The sequence below is a fragment of the Cyanistes caeruleus genome, chromosome 1 (genome assembly GCF_971803275.1).
Source record: "Cyanistes caeruleus chromosome 1, bCyaCae1.hap1.1, whole genome shotgun sequence".
Taxonomy (NCBI): Eukaryota; Metazoa; Chordata; class Aves; order Passeriformes; family Paridae; genus Cyanistes; species Cyanistes caeruleus.
Window position 1 is genome coordinate 117,008,951 of NC_141701.1, and position 17,662 is coordinate 117,026,612.

The window sequence follows — 17,662 nt, forward strand, 5'->3', positions numbered from 1 at the left end:
TGGAATAGAGGTTTGTTAGTAGAGAAGTCAAGTGGTGAGGTGGTTTTGACTAGGCATAGTAGAGGAGCACTTTACAGATTTTGAGAGAAAGTACAGTGGGCCATAAAACTGGTGTCTTTTTATTTATCATACTTATTATATCCAAACTTGTTAATCTCTCTAAAATAAAAGGTCTCTACATTTGACCAGTCAGCCTTCAAAGCCAGTAGAATTATGTCTTATACACTTACCTCAGATATTCAGTTTGTTCCTTTCTTAACATGTGTATGTGACTGTGTGGGTGTGGGTGTGGGTGTGGGTGTGGGTGTGTGTGGGTGTGGGTGTGGGTGTGGGTGTGTGTGGGTGTGGGTGTGTGTGGGTGTGGGTGTGGGTGGGTGTGGGTGTGGGTGTGTGTATGTGTAAAACCTGCATCTCTGACAGACACATTTAAATCAAAAATTGTGCCATTTTGTTGTTTTCTAATACTGATAGGATAACTGATAAATAGGTATTACACTCATTAACATTAGACCATGCTAAGAAAAGAATATCCTTTATATGAGTGAATCTCAGCCTTTGGGTTTGATGTGTGAAAACTCCATCCTTTTTTATGTTATGGTGTTCATGATCACATTATTCACAATTGTTTTATTACAATAGTAAAATAGTGCTTTTTAATATAAGAATTTCTCTGATAAGGTTTTAATACATAACACTTGATGGAAGTTATTATGCTTATCTTCCATAAAGAGAGAATAATTATATGGGACAATAATTTGCCTATGGCTGTGCTTCCCAGTTCCTAAATTGTTGCTTTATCCTGTGGGTTACATTTGCTCTCAAAAGATGGATTTGCTTTCAGTTCTTTTATTCTCCATACTGTAGTTCTTACTGTCCTCATCAAGTGCTTTCCTAAAGTTGATGCTGTATTTAAAAAGTAAGTTATTACTAATGATTGGACAGAATCAAAATGAACCCCCAAGATTCCACAAATTCTCACAAAGCCAAGCTGAAGTCTGAGGTGATGTGCATTTTCTGATGATAATTTTCTGCAGACAATTTAACATTTGAATTTGTTTGCTCCAATCTTTTTTTTTGTGGTACAAGTTACTTCCCTCAATTACAAGTCAGGTCTTAGGGTAGAAACTTCTTTGAACCTGTGTGTATAAACCTCAGACTTGGAGCTTCTAACAGAAAAAGATGTAAATGATAATGCTGCAAGGGTAGCCTCCATTTTCAGTCTCTGATCCAAATCAGAGCTGTTGCTGAGTCAGCCTGGTTTGGATGTCAAAAGCTTGCAAAACTCACTGTGAACAGATCCAGAGACCAAGCCAGTTCTGTATGAAAGTAAACTCCATAAATTATTGGTATTCAAAAAATTGTGGATTGGTATTGAAAAGCAGACAAGGGATCACAGATCTAAGATTGTGGAATACCACCCAAGACAGTAGGAAAGTTTATCATAATCGTTGGCAAGTGTTTTCACAGCATGGTTCAACTGGCAGAGATAGATGCCACCTCCTCAAAGTATGCATTCTACCTGTCACAGCCAACTAAATGCTCAATAGCATAATTACCTCAAATAAAACACCTCCTACATCCCAAACAGCCATAAGCAATGACTGAGTCAGGATGTGCCTCAAGAAGTTGTTGAGGGTATCACAAACCAGTGTGATCTGTTTCAGAAGGCTACTCTGTTCCCACAAGCTGAAGGGAATATATTTCAGTCCCTCTGGCAGGAGGTTTACAGTGTTAGGTGCCATGCTACTGTGGTTCAACAGGCAAATCATTTGGCTCCACTAGCCCAGGTGCAACACCAGATATGTTTCTGGCTTCTTACCCTCCAGGTACACTGAGGCTTTGTTATGCTGCATCATGGAACAGTATGGTCAGATAAATTAGCCTTTAGGGACAGCTAGCTTCCAGTCCTCCCTTTCATGTCTCCCCTTAGGGATCCTTTATCCTGTATATGATCACATTTTTGCCCACATCTCACTTTCTCCAAAAGCCAGGGAGCAGCCTGCAGAAGAGCCTACCTGATTTCCTGGAAATGCCCCCTTCACCTCTAGCCCATTAGACTGATGCTTTCCCCATCTACATTTCCTAGTCATAGGAAATTCCAGAGTATTGGGATGTCAGGTCCTTTTTCAGCTGCCTGTAAACAATCCTGTAACGTCCACTGTGTCCCTCTCACATTAGCTTTAGAAGGTCAGTTCAGGAAAAGATTCTTCTCCTCAGAAGGAAGTTAAAATACCGTTTTAAGGAAACAGATCAAAGTATATAGAGGTGAACAGAATTCAAATGTGTCATTTTATGATATGTAGTATTTCAAATGTAGAGGTGTGCAACAGATTTTCTGCCAGACTCAGAGAGGGATTTTTAGTGCCACATTTTTACCCTGAGATTTCTGAGAAGCATACCAAAAACTTGAGTTCTTAGCTGGAGGAATATTTCTGGTTGGCAAAAAACAAATAATAAAAAGTAATTTTTTCATTTCTGAAATGAAACACCTGTTTGAGTAAGAGAGCTGTAAAACCTGCCATGTTTTTCATTGTCATGGGTTTTGGTCCATATATAACAATAAGTTAATATGAAACAGTGAATTAGCAAATAAAAATTTGATCTAGGACTTCCAGCCAAATTTGCAGTGACAGAAATAATCATAAATCCACACATACTTAGTAGAAAGTTTCTGAAAATACTTAATGCTGTCTAAATAAGATAGAAATGGAAAAGAAACATCTTCCACTGTCTCTCTGCAGCATTGGCTATAGCTGGGACACAAGAGTTGTTTAAAGTGTGAGGAGCTGTGATACTTGTACTTGGGGTCCTCATATGGCCAGCCACAAACATGCGTGGCAATGAATGTTTGTCCAGCTCTCAGGACAGCCCAAACTCTCACTTTCCCTATCCCACATTGTTTTGCTGCACATGCCAAAATCTCTTCCTAGGACAGAGCTTCTTCCTAGCATAGAGCTTTAGCAGACAATGTCTTTTGCCAAGGAAGAATGATCATGGCCTCGTCTGATCTGTCTGAATTTCAGGCATAGGTCTGAGCTGACCTTGCTTTTGGATAGCACCATTTTTAATGCCTCTTTCATCTTTCTAGTTTGCTCTAAACATTGAGTAACAGTACATTGAGTACATTGAGTACATTGAGTAACAGTAACAGTTTTGAGCTGAAAATACAGCACAGTCAACTGAACTGTGTCCAAAAGTTGTGGTTGGTTAACAAGTAGAAAACAGATACATCATCTTAATCATCAGACTATGCAGTCTGCATTGTTATTGTAATCACAGTTCTATTTTTGTAATGGCCTGCAAAGTAGAAAGCAGATTTCCATCTTAGCAAAGACAAGAACATATCCCACAAGAATAGCAGTTCTGCTCCTTCTGCAAGGATACCTCTCCAACTGCAGGGTCTTCTCTCTCTATCTCAGAATCCATGTGGACAGGGCTGGAGTTCTTCAGGTGCCTATGGAGAGAACAGTCAGTTCAGCTTTGAGCAAGGCCACAGGCTGCTGCTTTCACTTTCTACCAGCCTCCACTGTAGATAAGGAAATAACTAAATCTTTGGCCTGGCATGGGGCAGAGCCCAGTGTCCAAATTATTCCTTAGGTTATATGACTTGGTCTCCATAGTTCCTGTGAAAAAAATCCCCACTCGTATTTAGTTTCCGGCTAAATCTTCTATTAGCTTTTGTGTATCCTTCATCTCTTCTTTCTTTCCTGCACAGTATTTATTTCTCTCCTTGTTTTCCTCTTTCAATTATTTACCTCCTTTATACCCAAACCCCCTACACATATGAATGTCTATGTGCACAGATGGGATTTCTAGGACAGTCAGTATATAATTTTCCACAAACACTGTTATTTTAAAACAAACTCAATCATCTCAATCAAAGGAGCATAAATGGGAAAAATATTTTAGTTGGGTTTTTTTCAGTTTTAAAACTAGCTCTCCATTAAAGTTGGTACATCTGATGAGAAGCGGATCCAGTCTCTCCTTTTTTCAATAACTTAATTTTGCTGATATAGCCCTATTAGTAGTGAGGTGTGCACATCATTCTTACATGGACATTTGTCAGCAAGCTTTATGCCCAGATGTCTTGTCAATTAAATTCTTGTCATTAAATAACGAGTTAAATTTAGTTAAAAATATTACACCTGCTCAGAGTCCTCTGTCTGTTTTTATTTCTTTGCAATTACTTTTATGGTTTTAAACGATGTCTCTGTCTCCTCACAGTGTGTGAAAGATCTATACAGATGGAAGATGGTGACTATAAAAGGAAAGCTACTGTTAGGGTAGAGGTATTGGAAAAAAAGAGGAAAAATAGCAATTCTTATTGTTCTTTTTAACTATAGCTGGTGAATTTCTACAATACTGTGGTTTATCTTAAAGTTCTGTGCTACTTAAAAACTTCTTTCATAGTGTCATTATTGTTATTTCCGGGAACTTTAGTTATTGCTTCCTCTTCTCATGTGTGAAATACGTAAGCACACTTTCATCAGCTGTATATATGGCATCCTTGTGCAGGAAGATGCTAATTCTTGAGTGTTTACTACTCCTTTTAATAAGGACTAACTTGTTGGTTCCTAACTGTGGACAGCTAGACAAGTTTGGAGTTGTCTTTGATTGCAAACATTTTGATTTTGAGTGACGTGCTGACTGAAACACATTTGCGGTAGCTGATCTGCAAGAAATGTTGGAGAATCGGTGAGACTATTGCTGTGCTTTCAGGAGGAAAGCAAGGCAGCCTTCTGTTATTAATGAATTTTTTTCAAGCTTCCACTTGTCTTAGAGATGATCTTCTAGAGATGAGCAGTTATTCTGACCATGAAATAAAGGAGAAGATACTTGGAATTAAGCATTGTGTTGTAGCGTGTTTTAAAAAGATGGCTCATAAAAATTGTCAGCTTACTTAGCTGTCAGTCCAGCTGACCAGCCTGACAGGAGTGCTGCCCCATGGTCCCTCTGCTTGGAGAGATACATTTCAAGCACATGGTAATATGTAACTCATAGGTGTATAAAGTCATAATAGAGCATTTCATCACATCTAAATAAGGGTAGGTACATGCTGTCTGAACAGTTAACCATTGAAAACATTGAATACAAGACATTTGACACTAATTTTACTGGTCAAATCCTCCCCTGAAAGAAGTCTGTCCTGACAAGCCGCTCACCAGGCGCCTTCTGCAGAAGGAGCCTGGCTTGATGGGTCGTCGCATAAGCTACTTGACATTTGTCCCCAGTCAGACCGGATGCTACATGAAAAATTTACTCAGGCACGGGGCTCCCAGGAATAAACATTTCTCTGGTGTTGCTCACCAGGGACTCGGCAAGGTGAGCGGAACTCCAACTTGTCACGGATGCTCTGTTCTGACAAACATAAGTAGATGCTAATGGCTAAATCGTGACAGAATAAAGTCCCACAACCATATGGCTAATTGCCACAACAATATCTTCAGTGTTATTAATCAAGTTTTCATAGTGTGCCATGATAATTGGAATAATTAGAAACAGCATAGGCATTGCTTGTCTCTGCCTCACATACTGCAGACAGGGACCTGGAACAACCACAATTGCACTTTCTCTGCAGCGTTGTTTAGTGCTTTCCTTTCCAGCAAATACTGTGGTTAATTAATGAATTAGCTGTTTGCCACCAGAGTGTTTTATTGCTAGCAGGGCTTCTTCAGGGGCACATAGGTAACTAAATGAGACCACTAAGCCCTTGTGCATCTCTGAAAAGATGCAGAATTCCCATAAGGCTGCAGCTCTACACAACACAAAACTCCACCAATCAGAGGTACTTCTGTTTCACAAAAGTTGAAGCTCATATCCCCGCACTTAGAGAAAGGATAAAACAAACTGAGAGTGTGCATTTTTTGCTTAACAGTTTAAATTAAAGCAAGACTCTGGATAACAGTGGTGCAATTAACTTACCAAGCTAAAGAAATTAACTCTTATTTGCCTTACCCTGCTTAGTAATGAAATTGGGCTCCAGACATACATTCTACCTCTGAACTAAGGTTAGAAGTAAAGTGGAGATTCTTACAGTGTTATTTACGCGAAGCAGCTAAATCATCATCATGTGCTACCTATCAGAACAGCCTCCCTCAATTCTTTCAGGAGTATGACAGCAGGGAGGAAACACTTGTGTTTCCTCGGTGCATGCATCAACATGTAGTTGACTGGTCACTAAAACTGGCAGATTGATGATGATGACTCCTTTCACTGGATGTATGAAGGCATTTAGCCAGACTAATAGATTGAAATGGACTGCTGCCTGTATGGCCTCTGAACAGCTTCTTAATTTAGTTTTAGAGCATACAATAGATATAATATTGAATTCAGTGATGATATAAATCTTCTCACCTCATTTTAAAAAGTAAATAAATTTCTTCTTTGGAGCAGAGATCCACAAAGAGATTTTTGCAGTACTGTATACTTACTTATAAAGAGTTTTGCAGAAATAAGGCCCCAGTTCAGATCGTAGGTATGAATTCTGGCCATTTTGGGTTTATTGCTATTTAATTTTGACTCTCAAGGGGAAAGTATCAAGTAAGGTTTTGCATCTGTTTTGCTGTCCTGGTATCTATACACATTTTTCTTACTAGTTTATTGGTAGGGGTTTTATTTATCTGTGGTAATCTAGTTTTACCCATATTCATATTCAGTGTAATTAGGAGGAATTTTCCAAATACTAAAATAGGGTCTCTGCAAAAGATATGTTTAGTTAGATTTTGTTGAAGTTAATAATCTTCATTACTGATGCCTGTTCAATTCTGAGTATGACTGCCAAATAAGATTTTTATTTTCTTCATATAAAAGTATCACAATTTCAATTTCTCTTGTTGTAAACCGAACTGAAAGATTATCACTTTGTAAAGGCCATGTCCTTTTACTTCAGAATTGTTTGACATATATTCATGCATTTTTATGAGATAAAGGAGGCAATCTGATATATAATTTAATTATCTTAAAGTTACCAGTTTACTTTATAATTCATATTCTTGTATATATTGCCATTCTTAATTTTACCACGTTAAGACCCATCCCTGAAGGCAAAGGTAACTGAGTTTCCTGTTAATAAATCTCTTGGGGCAGATTATAGTGGAACAACACTGAATGACTGGTGATTTTATATATATAGATAATTCAAGTTTATTTTAGAACAAGTTTGTTCCAATGGAAAGAAGGTATGTAGGTGCTTTGGTTATTATCTGTAGAAATTATCTTATACTTTTCATCTATATAAAAATCTAAAAATACCACTTAAGAAAATATATGGGGAAAATATGAAGAAAGGATAAGAGTAGATAGTGGAGAGAAAATACATCACCATCTCTGGATCTAGCATCCTGTTGGTCCATGTGATGGCTGCAGCCTTGATTCATCAGAGGTGAGGGAAAACCATGAAGCATAGATTTCAATGGGTTCAATACGTTCAGATTCAGGCGGGAATGCCCAGCATTCCCTGGGGGGAGTTTTATGCTGTCTATTCCAACACTGTTGATCGTGTGCTGTGGTCTGGTGGAAGGCCCCAGAAATGAGTCCAGGAGCATTTTGGGGTCTTTGATGGGTTGTGACATCCCCTAAGCCATGACAGCTGCCTCTCATGCCAGTGTAATTGAGCCAGTTCTGCCCCACAGGAAGGGATGAACACCTTCAGGCCCAGGTGTGAACACGAGTGTCCTGATAGCTCCCCTGGGAGGGGAGATCTACAGCTGGCCCAGCTGTGCAGGGGAGGACACTGGCATGATAAAAAGCATTATCCCACCTCAGCAGCACCTGCTCCTCACTGGCCTTTTCCCTTATCTGGCTCAAACCTAGCTTGTTGTTAAACAAAGGTCAGTGTGTTGTGGTCATCCTCTGGTGGTGGGTGCCCACCTTCCCTGTTCCTGGGCTGCTCTTATGCAGATCAGAGGATTCCCAAACCTCTCCTCCTGCCCTTCAGTCCAGGGGTGCAAACCTGGCCTCAGCAAAGCCCCTGTAGCTTTTCCAAATGGGCAACTGCTTGAGCCATTAACCATCAATGTTTCAGTCTCTCACACCACCCCGTGGCACAAAAACTTTGGTTTTTCTCTTCTGCTGCTGCTCACTCCAAATCTTCTTTGGTGGTGATTTTCAAATAGCAGACAGGAGAAAGCAAGTTGAGAAAAAAGAGAGATAGTATGTATCATTGTCAAAAACAATATGATTACCAAAATGAAAATGCAACAGTAGGCATCAGGAGAATAATCATAGGGGAAGATTAGGGTGCTGAAATCATCTGTCTTTAATATTAATGCTATTATGAACACAAAAAATTAGAATACTCATACCTTCAACTAGGCTATCTGTGAGTTAAAAGGTCTCATGCAAACACATTCTTCCACCAAGCCCATTCCACTCTGTGCAATAAAAGTGGAATTTCACAATGTAATATTTAGGTTCCATAAATGGTTCCTGGTAGAGTTACATGAGAGCTGGTATTCTATCCATGTCCTGTTTACAGTCCATGGCTGTCCTTCCTTCTGGTCTAGGATGGAGAACTCAACAACTCCCCATATGACATTTTCTTTCATTAAGATTATTTAGTTGAGTGGTTAATATATCTGAAAAATGTAGCCAGATTATCATAAATCTAAAGCCTTCTGAGGCAGAAGTGGGAAGGTTAATACATGTTCCTTAATTTGTATGATTCCAAATACTCATAAATCCTTGTACTAGCTCCCAGGCTAAATTTGGTTGAATTCACTGATTCCCGTTTGATTGAGACAAAATTCTACATCCATAAGAAAAATATTACGAGCTTTTCCCACACCTTTTTTTTTTTTTTTTGCAGAAAAATGACAACTTCATAAAAATCAAACTAACAGCACATAAAAGGGTCTGTCTCATATGATTCTGCTAATATTTGGTCTCCAAATAAGTTGAGATAAAAAAACCAAAAAATAACTAAAACTAATAAACTGATAACACAAGCAGTTATGGGACATTTAAAAGCTTCATTGGTCCTATGCAGCTTAGTTTTGTCTGATAGTAGGTTCCTATAAAAAGAAAATAGTAAGTTTGACCTACTACAGACCAATTATTAAAAAGAGGGTGTCCAGGAAAACCTAAAAATGTCTTTTTTATCAGCTGAATTTTCTGTTACCCCAAGAAACATTTGTGATGGAGAAATAGGATTGGAGAGGAAGAAAAGACTTACACAGATCAGTAAACTGGTTTTACATTCACAACAGACATGTGGTCTTTTTGGTTTGAATACAGAGGGTAGCAGTTCCATTCCAGGACACAGGCAGATAACTTTTGAAGAATTTAAACGTTAGATCTCCTGAATTTTTTTAAATTTTTTACTTGGCATACCAGAAAAAAAATGGCTCATTTGGTTTTACATTTCGCTACAGGGTAAAAGAAAGATGGTTCAATTACATATTTCAATTTTTTATGGACAGAAAAGACATTCTATTTAATTGTAACAGGGACATCTCAAAGATAGATTATAAACTTTATAATATTTTATCAGTGCTTATTTGTTTACTTTGGAACTATTAACAAACTTTTATTTTAAAATACATGTATTTTTGATTAAGTCTTGCCCAAGTGGATTCCACAGAAAAATGTACTAACACTGTAGAATATTTGACAATATGGAACAATAAAATATACAATAAAATAAAATATAATAAACTTCTCTTTTAAAGAGAAATTCTACAAAAGGATTGTATCTTTTAAACCCACTGCGTACATCTTGAATCAATGGATAAAGCTATTAGCAAATTTATTTTATCATCTTAAGAACTGTGCTTTAATTGCAACACTGAGAGTTGTTTTTCTAATATAATTTCTCCACTTTAAAACCAAATTTAATCATTGCTGTTTAAAGATGGAAAACTTGGGGGGGTGGAGTTCCTAATTGCTAATAGCTGATATCAGTAGGAACTTCACTAATTTAGAAGTGCCTCTTTTGTTTCAATAGGTTTATTGCAGCAAACAGTGTTTAAAATCATTCACCTGTAATTATTTTTGTTAAAAAAAAAGAAAATGTTTTTGCTACTCTGCAGTGATTTTCAAAACAAAATGCACATGCATCATCAGTATTTAGGACTGTAGGTTTTAATTGCACAGAGGAAAATAACATTAAGAATTCAGTAGGCACACCTTCAGGTTGCTGTATCTTTCTCTTACAATTGCAGATATTGGTCATTATCTTTGGGGTTTACAGAGTGTGGAGATGAAGATAAGTCCCATACTCTGTGCACTTAAGGAGTGTTTATCATTGGCTTCAAAGGGGTTTTTTCCAGTATAATGTAGCACTCCCCTCTCTTCATTCTGGTTTGTCATCATTATTTTATCAGGCTGATCCTTGCTCTCTAAATCCGAACGTTGCCTGAGCTGTTTCAATTTAGGTGTTTTGCAGAAGCACAGCAATGTTCTTCAGTCTTTTTCCTTTGAATGAAAGCACAGTTTAGCCCAGATAACTGCTAAATAAATCACAGTGTAACAGCCAAATCCTTCATCTTGTAACATCTGTATTTTGGCCAAAATGAAAAAAATGTGTCTTGGCTTTGATCTGTGATATTTGGTGTCAACTTGACCCACCTTTTTAAAAAATAATAACAAATGCCTAGAATTTCTGTCCTTTAAAAAGTCAGCTATGGCTGAAAGTTTGTTAGCTATTTCATTGTCATCATTCTTCCTGTAGTAACTTCTGGAGTACAACATTTTTATCCACCCTTCACGCTAACGAATGGTTGGTAAATTGTTACAGTCCAGTAACTGCTGTATTTGCTGCAAACACAGGCTGGCAGTGTCAATGCAGTGCTTGAATAGCTGTTAATTACTAAGCCTTTATAAAGTGTTATTTATCTGAAATACTGAAATTGAAGTATTTTAACTTGTAATGGTTAGGAGGAATGAAAAATAAACTGAACAGTGTCCTTTTCTCCCGCTGCAGAGAATTTCTTAAACTGAATGGTACATTCAGCACAAGTCTGATCACTTGGAGTTACATCCATAGTATAAATTTGCACCTAAAGGTCCCATTTCTCCCATCTACCCTGCTGAAAAATTAGGAAATTTCGTTCTGTGTACTCTTCTAAACAGAGTCAAGTTCCTAGCTCTGTTTTTGAAATTTAGTGTTAAAGAAAAGCCAGTTGCTGACCACTCCTTACAATATTTTTGTGTTTCATGTGCCTGGAAATGGTTTCCAGAATTAGCTCCTTCATCATTTTTCCGCAGATCAAGTTGAGGCTGGCAGGCCTGGAGTTCCTTGGGTCCTTCTTAACCTTTTTGAGGATAAGAGTGACATTTGTTTGTTTTTTTCCCCTTAAGTGCATTTCTGCAAGTGAATATATTAGAATTGCTCTGGGTTAAAACTGCAGTAAGTGCTTTTGCAGAGAAGGGTAAATCACAGTAAGAAGGAAAGGTAATTATTAGGAATTCATTTTTTGGAAAGAAAAACCTTAATTAATAAGAAAATGCACAGAGTTTTCCCAAAACACAAAGAACTTTTCTTAAATGCAAAATTGAGTAATCTTTGCCAGCAATCTGAAAGAAATCAAATGGGTGAGGAAATCATCTGTGTAAGAACTAGATGCTTATGTCACTTTTTAGTAAGAATCAAATTCAAGGTATTTCTTTTAAAGAGATGTGTTGGTCTGTGTTTGATAAGGTAATTATTATAAAAAAGTTCAGGATATGTACAGTAATAGGAAATGTCAATAGACATATCAAAATCTTTTTCCCAAGTGGAAGGAAAGCAACAAAGTAAACTATGTATGATATTCTTCTTCAGCCTGAATTTGAGTAGATTTATATTAATAAATGAGTGTTTATTATCATTATTCTTTCATTTTAAATGCTTCTTTTCTGACAGGAAAACTTATGGTAGATCTGAAACACATATAATCTGTAGTGCAAATGTCTATTTTGGTTTTTATTTCAATTGTCATCAAACACTGTAATTTTTATCTTTGCATTAAGACACTGGTATCTAAGCTGTGGAACAGAAAGCTTTGTGGATATCATACTTTTTCAAGTTGACAGATTTTTAATACAACTATGTAAAACTTAAAACTGTACAGTTGTGACCACAAGCCAAGCAGAATTTAAAAAAAAAAAAAAAAAGGGAAACCAAATAACAGACTGTTTATCCACCCAGCAGTAGGGCCATGATTCCTGTATTGGTGCAATGATCCACCAAATCTTCATGCAGCCAGTACAGGAGAAGCTGGGTGAAGTGAGCAACCTTTATGGGAGTCCAGGACAAGACAATCCCACCCTGATCACAGGCATATTAAAGCAGGTATGGCATTCTCTAGCACAATAGTATTCCACATACAAGTTTGAGATTACTTACACAGATAAGGCAGACACACATAAGAAGAATCTTTTTATATACTGACTATTATCTCTAAGGAGAAGCTGAGTGATGTGTCAAATGCTGGCACATACTTTCTCCCTCCTTATCACACACACTTTTTTACAATCAGCATACACTGCTGGAGACAATGTGGCAGAAATCTATAATATTTAAATGTTTTACAGCCTGAGGAAAATCTGATCATCTTGTCTGCCTTCTCAAATGACAAAGGCCACATAATTTCATCTAATAAATCCAGAATTAACATTTGAATTTATGGTTGAAGTAAACACATCTTCTAGCAAGATGTCTGTTTTCATTCCCTTCACAAGTTAAGTAGATTAAGGCAAAAAATGGAGCATATGCTGTAACAATATCACACTGTACATCATTTATGGGTAGTGTGCATATGAGGGTATGCCGTGTGTAAAATTCTCAGTGTTTAAATTGAACACATTAGAAGTCTCTGGAAATCCCTGAAAGTCTGGTGAGCTTCCCACATAACTTCTTATACCAGTTTTTTGGCTTTGTAGGGATTTCACAGGCTTCTTTCTGTTCTGACAAAATATTGGATTTTAATAAGGTTTTGTTTATCTTAGAAATGCCATTTTGTTAATTGTGACACTTAGCTGTTTTGCCTTTCTTCTCATCTGTGATCATTAAGAGCTCCTCATGCACCATAATCAGTACTGCCCTTCCATTAAAGCCTTTAGAAGAGTAGCTGAAAGAACAAGTGGTGATTATACATCAGGCATGTTTCCTTCTCTGTCTTGTATAATTTCAAGGCTTTATTAATCTCTGTAGGACATTCAGAACAAAATCCTGAACCCAATAAAGCCATGAGGGTTTTAACAAAATTGAGATTTATTAAGGAAGGAGATGGACCACTGGAGAAATGTTAACAGTGTTAACTGGAGAAAAGTGTAACAGGTCTAAGCTGGAATGCTGCTAAGGCTTGTCTTGATTGGTCTCCTTCATGTCACTAAAAGAAAGTGAACTACCATGAGCATGCTCCAATGAACTTACCTGTCTCCCCTCTGCCTCTTGCATCTATCAAATCTGTGAGAGTTTCTGGAAGCAAATGTCTTCTTTTGAGGGTGCTTCTGCTGTGAATTTCCTTCTCATCCATGCAAGCATTGATGAGCGCTGCTGTAGGAGCAGTAGCCCCCACGTTACCCCTGGGTGCCTCTGCAGTCCACTCGTGTCCATAGCTTAGAAACACAGCCTGAAATCCTAGTGCAGGCACCAAGTCTCCCCAGAGCAGTGCTTTCTGGTGGCATTGAACTATTAAAGTCTTCATCTTCTGTATAATTTTAAGTTCTTTTGAAAGTATTATACAAATGTCGCTCCTCATCCTTTTTCCATATCTTATTTTTGAGCAAGCAGATCACAGCTCAAGTCTGTCTACCCTTTCTCCTAAATTATTGACCATGACTTTACATAGTAAATTGCACTGGCTACAAATGTTTGCTTGAACATAATTCATGACAGAGTTTAAAGAGACAGAGCTTACATATCATTTTCTCAGTTAGTAAACAACTGATGTTAATTTTGGCATTTCTCAGCTTCCGAGTGCTTAGTTTTGATAAGATGGTGTTCTTTTCAATACTTACAGTCCATTTAAATAATTTTCTTACTTAAAAAAAAAAAAAAAAAAAAAAAGGCAGCAAAACTTGCACTGAAAATTAAAACACATCCTGCAAAATCCTACTGACCCTTCTTTCTCTGGAAGACCTTGACTAGTCTGCACTGGAAGCCAGAGCAACAGCATCCTCTGCCACCACATCCCCCAAGTGACAGTAGCCACGTTAGGGATGATACACACTTCTGCCATTTCCCATGCAGGGAGAATAGTGTAGCTGGGATGAGGCACGGGATGGCAGATGCATTCTTGGGCTGGTGGCAAGAGTTAGGAAGAAACAGAACATGCTCTGTGGAAATCTTCACTCTGCTGTGTTTAGGTCAAACAAGGAATTACCAAATTTGGGCTTTTCTCTTTTTTCATATGCACAGTAAAAAGGAAGATACCAGAGACCTTGTTGTTTTGATTCTAGACCTTAGTGAAATGCTTGCTGAAAAAACTAAGTTAAGCACGAGCAGGATTTTTTTTAGCCTTATTCTAATGAATAGTATCAATGAATGGAAAAAAAAAAAAAATCAAGCCTTGAGCAGATGCTTGGAGTGGAAATTGTACTGAAAATTGAGTTTAGCAAATGTATAAGTGACTGAAAACATGCTCCTAACAATAGACTTTTTAGGAACCTTGTTGTCAATTTGTAAGTCCTAGATCAAGTCATTTAGCTTCAGAGTGATGCTTTCCCTTTTCCTGTTGTTACAATTTTTCTTATTCTTTCTGATTTCATTGTGTTGTTTTGGCCTCACAAACATTCCTCAACTGTTTGTTTTGCCTCAATTGTAACCATTTCTTGGGCTTATTTAATCTTTTAAAAAAGAATTATCTGCCTCACAAGAAGACTGAGAAGATCAGCAACTAAATATATGGAACACATAACATAAGTTTAAATTCTGATGGCTGGGGAATTGTCCTGTAAATGTCTGTCAAAATGGCTGTGGTGTTAGTTAAAACTGGTAAAGCTGGATCATTGGCTTCTTTAATAGCTTTACTAGTGTAGAGTTTTCTCCTGCTTTCCCTATATTGTAAGGTCATTAATGAATCATTATCTATTGCTAGTAATTACTGATCTCTTGAGAATATTGGTTTAATTATATAGGAATCATAAGTGGAAGATATAGTTACATATTCTACAATGTAGGTAGTAGTACCTTGGTGTATTACGGCTTTAAAGGATACGGGGTTTTTTTTGTAGATTTTAATTGCTAAGTGTGCCTGGTAAAATATGAATTATTGTATTACCACATGTGATAAAAGGTATACTATTGTGAGTTTCACAGTCTGCAGGTGTAACAGATGTAAGGCAAGATTAACAGGACAGAACAATAATTAAAACACAGACAGCCATCGCAACAAAAAAAATAAAAAAAGGAGGGGGGAGAAACAAAAAGAAAAGCTTTATCATGTGCAAGGCAATTATTAGGGGTGTCTTAAATTCTCTGCAAATACTTGTAAAAGCAATAAAAATGTGTTAGTTTCAAAGACAGCTTTTCAGTGTGGACACTTAGTTAAGGAATTAAGATCTTCTTTTATGAATATAAAAGCTGAGTGAAGTCCTGCCATATGGCAGCATGGTTCATAGGCAGTAGGGCCCTCAGTTTATAGATGCTGTGAGCTAAACGTTGCTGAGAAAAATAAGAGAGCCGTTAGTATATATGCATTTACAGCAGTATGAATTGCTGACTCCCTTTAAGACAGGAAGGTTCAAATAATTAACAGCAATATTATGGTTGCAAAAGGAAGTCCAGTTGTTCTTCAGCAGCCTACATCTGTGAAACGTGATACCTCTGGGGAATGAGATTTAATTTTCCCAAGAGAAAATATAAAAGCAGGAGAAAAAAAAAGAATGACTTCTGCTTGAGCAGAATAAACCTGCATCTACAAACGATTAACACTGCATAATGAAGTAGTAAAGAAGCAAAAGAGATTTCTAATAAAGGACTAATAACAAATCCCATTACACCGTGGTGTATTTTTTTTCTCTTGAAGTGTATTAGACTCTTAGCAGGGCTTTTGAATGAGACTTGGGTGGTTGCAAGCAAAGTTAGCTCAAACGTTTCAAGCTTTGCTGAGATTTCTCGCCTAACAGTTTCTGTCGCTTGAAAGTTGTGGTTTTACAGGTGGGAGGAGTTGCTAATGCTGGTAATGGGCTTCACGCAGAGTTTGGGTAAAGTTTGTTGTCACCACAGGGTAATAGTTTTCTGTAGGCTGGGCACTGCAGGGAAATGTGACACTATGGCACAATCCCTTAGGTAGAATAGACATGGTAGTAAGTTCACTAACTAAGCCTTGCTTTTGTGTAGCAGTTCTGATTTCTTTTTCTGAGGTCTCAAAACAAGTCCTCATAGGAAAGGGGCTTGATCACAGAGGGAAATACGGAGTTTTGTTGTAGCTAATATTGGGACTTCTGTAATTACTGTACTAACAGAAAAAGTTACAAGACCTTAGAACATAAATGTTTGAGATGAGAGTGAAATGATGCTGTCTTTTGAAATCACGTATTTTGACTTTTAGAAGGGAACAAATCTTGCAAGGAAAAGATTCTATGTAGTGATCTCTAAATCTGTATGTGGATATTTTTGTGGATTGTGCATATGGTTCCAGTGGCATGAGGAACAAAAGTTTAGTGAACAAAACCTTCACTCACAACAGTCCCTTTGAATTTCTTCTATTTATAAGGGACTGTCTTTTTGTACAGATTGTTACTATCTTCAAAGCTTGTGCTAGACTGGTATGCCGGAATTCATTTGTCCAGTATATTTAAACTGGAATCAGGAAAAAAAAAATGAAAACAAAACCCCAGATGCCTTAAACCAACAATGAGTTCTGGAACAAAAGTGGTTAAACATGAATTCTTACGAGTGAAACTAATCTTGAACAAGAAAATTCTAGTTGCCTTTTTAGAAATTTTTGTGAGTTTTAAAGAATGACTTAATTTGCTTAGCAGAAATTTGCAATCAATCTTTTCTTGCCACTGAATAAACAGATTCCACATGCGTAGCTATTTGCATATCCCAGCTAAAAATGTAATTCATTATTTTTAAGTCCATTTCGTAATAACTATTTCAGGATTAATGTTACTAACTATTCTTTAGCTCATTCAAATGTGACCTTAGATAATCCTACCTAAAAAGACACAAAGCTAGTGGGTCTGTTCTGAAATAGGGAAGAGAAGTGCCTTTCCTGAGGTCACCAAGTAAGTCAGTGTAAGAGTCAGAACAAGAAATGAGAAATCTAGAGAAACAGTTTTCTTCTACTGCATCTCAAGCTTCCAGCCTCAAGCAAATATTGCATTTAATATGACAAATTTTCACATTTTGCTAGGTATGAAAAGAGCACAGAAATGAACAGGAATTAACAGTATAGTCTTCAAACAGATTATCACTAAATCTGGTAAAGATTTAAATTAGGTTTAATGAAAATAGCATCCATAGCATATTTTACATAAATACTGTCATCCATAACAGGAAGAAAGCCCCTTCACGGTAACTGTGACCTGGTCCATTTTAGTTGCTGTTCGGCATCCACTTCTGAACTGGCTTTTGCTTGACTGGGCTTTTCAGGGCTTCTCATAAACCACTGGCTTCACACTCCTGTTTTTCCTGTTCCAGGCTGTTCTTGCATAACATTTTCTCCTGTTCATCTTAGATCACTATCACATTAAATGCTCAAAAATGTGGTGTATGGGATTGATGCATTAT

At 37.2% G+C, this 17,662-nt stretch overlaps 1 protein-coding gene across 27 annotated transcripts in view; it reads left to right on the forward strand.

The window, feature by feature from the left end:
* TBC1D5 (TBC1 domain family member 5) overlaps window positions 1-17,662 on the forward strand; it is a 316,569-nt gene that overhangs the window by 219,641 nt on the left and 79,266 nt on the right. The window lies entirely within an intron of this gene.